The sequence below is a fragment of the Acipenser ruthenus genome, chromosome 23 (assembly GCF_902713425.1).
Source record: "Acipenser ruthenus chromosome 23, fAciRut3.2 maternal haplotype, whole genome shotgun sequence".
Lineage (NCBI taxonomy): Eukaryota > Metazoa > Chordata > Actinopteri > Acipenseriformes > Acipenseridae > Acipenser > Acipenser ruthenus.
This window is the reverse complement of record NC_081211.1, coordinates 2,973,113-2,979,546: the sequence shown is the minus strand read 5'-3', so window position 1 is coordinate 2,979,546 and position 6,434 is coordinate 2,973,113. Positions and strand designations below refer to the sequence as shown.

The window sequence follows — 6,434 nt, the reverse complement described above, 5'->3', positions numbered from 1 at the left end:
AAAGCAGGTAAGCAAATGGTTGTTTGTGTTGACTGGGTTAAAATAGTGCCAGATTAAACAGAATTTACAGCTTCTACCTGGATTGGCGTATGGCATGCAATGACAAGCTGACCTTCTCTAAACCAGTTAAAGGTCAAACAAACAAACAAAAAAGCTTTGAAACTAGTGAAATGAGCCATGATGTGAAGTAATAAAGCCCAGAGTGCTGCACTCGTTGTGTTATTTATTAACTCAGCCAGCTCCTGTCTTACTGTACTCCAGACTGATCTAGCCAGGTGTAGTCAGAAGAGCAAAAAAGAGGAAGAACCACCTCAAAGTAGTAGACTTGAAGCCCTGGGCTCAGGTCATAATACTGTAACCTGTCTCTTGTGACTGAGATAATCACTGGTTAGAGGTGTGGAGGCGTGGAGGCGTGGTTCAAATCCCTACGTTTCTTCCTATACCACAAGCAAGGAACTCACCATCAAGGTAAGCAGAGTTTTGCTGTTTTAAATTTTGCTGAGCATGATTCCTGGAATTACTAAGGACACAGTGGAAGATTGTTCCATGTTAGGTTTGGTAATACAGTAGAGCAAACCTAGTATTGTTAATACAGTAAATAGCTCTTTATTGATAGACCATGTTTGGTAACAGTAAACATTTGCATTGAGGCCTTTGTATTCATGATTTAATTCAATCTTTAAAAAAAGCCTCATTCTCAACTCCAAAGTAAACTTCTAGGGAAAGTTCTGCCAATATGCACTAAATTGAAAAATAATAAACAAGCATGTTGAGCGTTCTTTTGAATCAAGTGCAAAGGCAATTAATATCAGGCAAATAATAATATAAAACTAGGAAAAAAAAAGTTGAATTCCTGAGTGGTTTCTTGCAAGTTGTATACCGTTACATTTGTTTTATTGTTCTGAACATTTTGTATTGCTTTCACACTTCAACATACACCCTTTGTGTCACAATACTGTATACCTTGATACAACCTTTCAAGATAATCCAGAAAGGTGTGACTTGTTACTACTTGTTATTCCTGAATATTTGTCCATTCATAATGTCTTCATTAACAAGTTAAAAAAGTTATAAAATTCCTTCCATTTAAACTGTAACTTTACCAGACTTCCCGGTGTTAATATAAGCACTGATCCAATCACCAGAAAAGCAAAACTATTCAAAGCAAAGGCTTGGTTTACAAGCCTCACCTTGCATATGATCTCCTAAGAAATCATTTAAAGAAAATTCAACCTTCTGAATATTTGTCTTAAGTTTTGTGTTGATTTTGCTGTTCATCTTCAATGGTTATAGATGACAGCTCTGGAACAGCCAGCACAGCCATTATAGTTCATTCCTTTGCCGTTCCACAAACCAATTGCAATTTATATATAATATATTGCTGCAAAAGGTTTAAAATGATTCAACAATAATGTGAATCTCCATCTGGGAAACATAAGTCCTGCACAACTGAGTTGGAAATAGTCACCAGTAGCTGTGTAATCTTACTAGTTTACAGAACCGTGTATACAGGTTTTGGCCACTTTATTAAGGAGAAGATATGGTTAAAATCCATCTTGTGTGACTCCTAGCACACTGTTCTTTTTGATACAGCCATCAGTCACTCCCAACCAGGCCGCAGTTTTCTGGGACATTCGCCGGTCCTTGAAATTCAGTGGTCTGAAATTGCCTAGTCTTGGCTAGAAAATCTTATTGGGTATCTGCTATCATACCCCAATATAAATGTGCTTTGCCACACTTGAATAGAGGTAACCCACAGGTTCTAAGCGAGCAATGCACAAATAATCGAGTTTGGGAAGGCATACCCACGAAGAGACAAAGTTCATTCAGTCAGTTGTATTGTTATGTAAGCTTAATGTTATGCCTCTTATTCCTTTGGCTTACAACCTAAAATCTCTTTCATTCGGGTTGAATAAGCAAATGCCCTTACTGAAGGACATCCAGGACGGGCTATCCATTTATATTTACTCATTAACAGAAAAGCAGCAACTGCTGTCCCACTGTACGTGTGCGGCTCATGTCTAACCACAAGGTGCTTACTTATTAAAAGTCTCATAGGATTAGAGGCACGCAGTGTTCATAGCTGCTGAGTTGCAGTGTTTTCTTAACTGACTGGCCTTTGTGTTTCTTCTCTGCTTCGTCTGAATTTGTGAAACTAGCAGTTTTGTTCAAGTTGAAGCCTGTCCTCAGGGCTCGGAATTCATGGAAAGGCTTGACATTACGTTGGTTTAATAAGGTTCCTGGATCCACCACACCATTCTTTTGAACAAAAGAGCTGAATGAAACAGGAACAGAGCACCAAGACCTAACCCTAACAGAGCATGATATGTGTACCCATAACAAGCTCTGTCCAGTGGATTGAACCAGGTGGGATCATCATGTACAGATCCTTGACCCATGACCATGTTTGGTTGAGGTTCTGCGGTGATGCAGTGGCGCCAGCTGTCTGTTTAACAACTGAAGTGTGTAAACGCCATGCATTATTCATGGAACATACAGAAGGTCGCGAAACTAACAATGCACATTTTTTGCAAGAGGGAACTGAAAAACTATATCGAATTAAGATTTGTTGAGATGTACAGACCCTCTGTAAATAATTGAGGGACACAGATGGTTCCACTTTAGTGTGCCTGCACATTCCTTTGGTAAAACACAAATTCCAACAGTTTTTTGTTACAATGGAAATATCTTTTTTCGTTTTTTTTTTTGTTTGTTTTTTTTGCTGGAGAACAGTTAATACTAGGGTCAGTGGAAGGCTACTTGGATATGGTTTCCTCAGGTTCATTTTTGTCATCGCTGTAAAAAAGAATATGTTAGTTATGCAGTTTCAGTGTTGCTAGATTTTCAAACTGCACCCCAAGGGCCTCTTTATTCATATCATACACACATAAATGTGACTGACTGCATCTAGGGTTGCAATCAAGGACAAGATCCAATGACTCTGAGGAACTGCAAGACATTTCTTAAAGTGTTTATTGTAGTTCTTCTTAATCTGTACATTTTCAAACAAGTTTCACACAAGGGCCTATCTGCTCACCCTTTACACTATCCTTACCTAATCTGAACAATCAGGCTCCTGTTAAACTTGCTACGCATTCATCAGATTTATTACAGGAGTTTTACAAACAGTAATAAGTCTGAACCTGCAGGCCTTTAAGTGAGCTGCTGGATGAGATCCATGCAGTGACGGAGGGAAAACAGTTTCTAAGCAATTCAGCACAAATAAAAGGCTTCAGTCTTGGGTGTAGCACAGGGGTTTACACAGTTGTGCTTGTCTGTGAATATCAACCTGAGCTGAACGTACATCATATTATCAGCGAAATATTGGAGGTGATTAATAAGAAATTATACAAAAGCGTAATAAGTACAGACAATCTTTGGACTGCAGATGGAACTGGTGCTAAGAATTCCCATTTAATATTGGAAAAGACTGGTTTCATAGTGCAGATGGAAACATGGTATACACAGCACACAAAATGTTCTAGAAATATTCAATGAGAATTGTCCATTAGTTCTATTCCACTGCATGAACTGTTCCTAGTTCTGGGGTATTCTAGAACACATCAATGACATCCTCAAAAGTGACTCCTCTATAGCACTTGATATAGTAAATATAATCAATGCCTGGGTTTGTTAAAGAAGGGTGTGGATTTGGTTAAACAATAACACACCTATAGCACCGCGGGTGAAATTTGTAAAGCCTAGTGCAGTCCGCCTTAACTGTGCTCTTGCAGGCTTAAACCACAGCAGCATGTTTCTCTTTGAAAACCACGTGCCTGCAGGCTGAGGAAGCACAATAGACTTGTAGTCTTTAATTACTAAAACACTTTATCATAATGCTCTGGCACCTCGGCTCCCAAATGCATGAGCAAATGTCAATGGGACTGATTTTCTTAATATCCAGTTTCCTCATTTTCCACAAGGGCAGAAGCCCTTTAATTACCATTCCAAGATGTTATCATTCTGAAAGAGTATTTCCGCTTTTTCTGCTGGATACCAACTCCACTTTATAAAATGGCAGTATATTAAACTGACATGATATTGCACTGCAATTGTAGCATATCAAATGCAATACTACAAACGTGAATCTAAGTATAATTACAGCTTCTTTCATTTAGCATTCATGAAAAGGGGTGCAAATGAGAACATTAGGCAGGTGCTTTTCCTCACAAGGTAATCTATTTGAACTTTTAACAAGTTACAACCCAACTCACAAATGTGGCTTCTGTCAGGTCTACTACTCTGCAAGTACAGTTTCTGCCTGCTCTTTGTAGTTCAATGAAGATTAGCTCGCAAAAGACAAGGGCTGTGCTTTCAAAGGTGGGGTGAGTTTACATAAAAGCAAGCACATAAACACCAAAAGGTGTGCAATTAAAAGCTATTTCTGGCAATATTCTGTAGAAGCTAAGTATATAGGTGGGCCTGAGTTGGCTTTGTTGCAGCTAAAAAAAAAAATGTAAAAAATAAAAATAATACCTCCTATTTTTACTGAGGAAGTTCACTAATCCAGGAAATGGAACAGCACTTTCAGAAAGCTGAGGTCAGGACAAGCATTTAAACTGATCTTTAGACTTAGGGGGGTTGGCCCTTGAGGGAGGTTTCCAAAGTACAGGCTCAGGATGGGAGATGTTATCTAAGCACTTGGTGGTCAAGAGGCCACAAAAGGATAATAATCAGCACAGAGTAACGGTGTAACATTTATTGACCGGTATAACATTTCTGAAGGATAGGAGCCGAAGCTTTGGTGGCCATATGGTTCCAGTAAAAGTTTGCGATGGTTGCAAAGAATGTTAATCCTTGCACTGCTGCTGAAGAATAAGCGTATTTATCTTTTATGGATATGCTCGGCAACAAATGAATACATTTCTAACATGTTTGCACTGCAGTGGTGGAGCGCACATATCTCACACACTGTGTAAAGCCTACTTTAAATAACCTCTAGCACCTTTTGTGTTATAAGAGTCATTGCAATTCTTTTTTTTACGTTTCTCTTACTATTTTAGGGTGTTGGTTCTGAGTTTTGTTGCTCCAAAACTGAGTTGCTGTCACTTTAAATTCTGCTTTCCTGCCTTTGAACTTGCTTTGAGCTTGTCTAAAGAGTTCGAAGCACCAGGACTGACAAGAGTTCCTCATTTCATTAAAATTGTGTGGCAAAAGTAAAACTGTCACATGATTTCAATGGAATGAGGGAGTCTGTTGAGTTTAGGCGTTTAGGATTCTCCGGATAAGCTCAAAGCAATTATGCATTACTATGACATTTGAAGCCCCTTGCTCTTCAATTTCTATCACAACTTTTTAGGACAGATGGTAGCAAAGTAAAGTCCAGCTGCATATATCATAAAATAAACAACAAATCCAATTAACACCAGCATTCAAACTGTCTGGAAAGGCAGTGACAATATATATACTGTATATATACAGCAAGCACATCTGGAGCCCTGCACAACATGTTCTGACCAGCTTAGAAGCAGTGATGCTCATTGCTGCAATTTCTAACACTATTATCGTAACACATACGCAAACGTGTTAAAGAATGAGAAACAGATAGATGCTGTACGCAAAGTATGCTGTTACTAAGTGAGCTATGATTGTAATGCAGTTGCACTACAATGGTGGATGTTATGTACAAAGGGCCAATGGTTGCTCAATTACAGCTCCAATCATGCAGGCAACATTTTCATATGCTATTAGTCAGTGCACAATGCATTGCAGTATTATAAATCAGTACCTGTGTGCCAATGAAAATGGGTCCCATGCGCTTTTGCTCCTGATTGGCTCCTGATCCAAAATTAAACTAAATAAATTGATTCTGGTACACACACGACTCCCTAAAATGAATGTTCTGATATGCTATTTTATAATTTCAATATATCGTTAAAATAGCAATGTATTGCCTATAAGAAACCTTAGCCAGACCATTAGGAGACCACAGCATTCCCAGCTACAACATACATGTATATACAACATATGGCCTCAAGCCTTAATTCCCTGGTCCTTAATCATTTCTTATGTTCTTATATGCAATTTCATACTTCATTTATTTTAATAACTGTCTACATGAAAATTATTCACATTACAAAAAACAGCATGAACCCTCTGAACCTGCTTGGCATGCAGAGTTGCCAAAAGGAAAGGAAAAGAAATGGAAGCAAAAAAAAACAAAAAAAAACACAGCATTTTAGATTTATCAGCCACCACAAGACCCTGTTCAGTCCCAGGACATTCTCAAGGGCCCTCTCAAGAAAGAATTCTGTTTATTTAGCAGCTGTTTTAATTTGTGGGTTGCATTTTGTGGTTTTTTTTTTTGTTTTAAACAGCGGTTTTCCAAAGCTAAAATTATCATAGAGACAAGGTCGAGCAAAATATGTGTTAGAAGTGTATAAAAGAACGGAATGTATGTTCTGAAAACAGATGTAGTCTGTCAGTGGTAGGGC

General features: G+C 38.3%; 1 protein-coding gene across 1 annotated transcript in view; it reads left to right on the top strand.

Moving 5' to 3' along the window:
• The first annotated feature begins 283 nt into the window (after positions 1-283).
• LOC117414166 (protein eva-1 homolog B-like) overlaps positions 284-6,434 on the top strand; it is a 30,620-nt gene continuing 24,469 nt past the window's right edge. The window contains exon 1 of the mRNA XM_034908730.2: positions 284-468. The gene's annotated coding sequence lies outside the window, so the exon portion shown is untranslated. The remainder of the gene's footprint in view (positions 469-6,434) is intronic.